This window comes from Hipposideros armiger, unplaced genomic scaffold (genome assembly GCF_001890085.2).
Source record: "Hipposideros armiger isolate ML-2016 unplaced genomic scaffold, ASM189008v1 scaffold_1056, whole genome shotgun sequence".
In the NCBI taxonomy this organism is placed as follows: domain Eukaryota; kingdom Metazoa; phylum Chordata; class Mammalia; order Chiroptera; family Hipposideridae; genus Hipposideros; species Hipposideros armiger.
The window spans coordinates 101,925-103,210 of NW_017732406.1; positions in this window are offsets into that span (position 1 = coordinate 101,925).

Below are 1,286 nucleotides of genomic sequence, written 5' to 3' on the forward strand. Positions count from 1 at the left end.
GGATTTACTTCCAACTAACTCACGTGGCTGTTGCAACATCTCAGATCCTCGCTAGCTGTTGACTGGAGATGTCACATCAGTCCCTTGCCACATGGGCCTTTCTACAGGGCAGCTCATCACAGGTCAGCGAGTTTCCTTCAGAGAAAGTGATGGTGCAACAGAGTGTGAGCAGGATGGAAGGCACAGTTCCTTTGTAATCTAATCATGGAAATGGCATGTCATCACTTCCGCTGTATTTCTATCCCTTAGAAAAGTGGGTCACTGGACCCAGGCTACCCACAAAGGGGGGCACTACACATCCCAGGATGGAGAATCAACAGGGGAACCTGAGAGGCTGCCTATCATGCCACCTTGCACCCTCCGATCCAGGCAGGCTGCTTTCCTCACCATCTCACAAGCATGTTTCACTCATTCCTGTCCCTGTGCTTCCACTCTTTACTCGCTTTATTCCTTGGTCTAACTCCTTTACCAATTCAATGTCAGACCATCATTCAAGATGAGCTCCAATTCCATGGGTTCCATGAAACTTTCCCTTATTACTCTCAACTCCTGCATGTTTTATAATTAAACTACATAAATTACCCCTTAATTATCTATCTTGCATAATTATTCAAAGTATGTCTGTTCTAACAGCACATGCTTCCCCTGAGAGTTGAAAAGAAATGCAGAATCTCAGGCCTCACCACAAACCTACAGAATCTGTCTGAATCTGCATTTTAACAAGAATCCAAGTGATGTTCAAGCACATAAAATCTTGGGAAGCACTGCTGAATTGGGCTATTGCCTTCCTTTTGGAAGTATCATACCTCTGCCTAGATTATAAGTACTTGGAGAACTAATACAATTTCTTCTGCTCTTACACACATACACACATGCACATGCATATTAAATAGTTTAGTGCTGAGCACATAGAACACAAATTAAACCTGCTAGAGAGGAAACACCACTATGAACTGACTGAACTTTGGAAGGCTAAAACATATAGATGAATTAAAACACGTAAACTGTAATCCCAGCTTTAGGGTTAGGGTTAGTTGTGACTTTTCGCAAGCCACTTCATTACTTTGCATTTTCCTGTCTTTATCTGAAAAAAATGAGGGGACTGCCATGGAAACTCTAATTTTCAATACATTTCCACAATAAAATTAGAATGACTATAATTTGGCATTGCCTCAACAATAAGAAAACGTTTTAGACTCCTTGAGTGCCTGCATGTGATCAACACAAGCAGCAGTAATAATTTCATTGTAGATGTGGGAAAATGTTGCTTAGTCCAGGATTGTTTA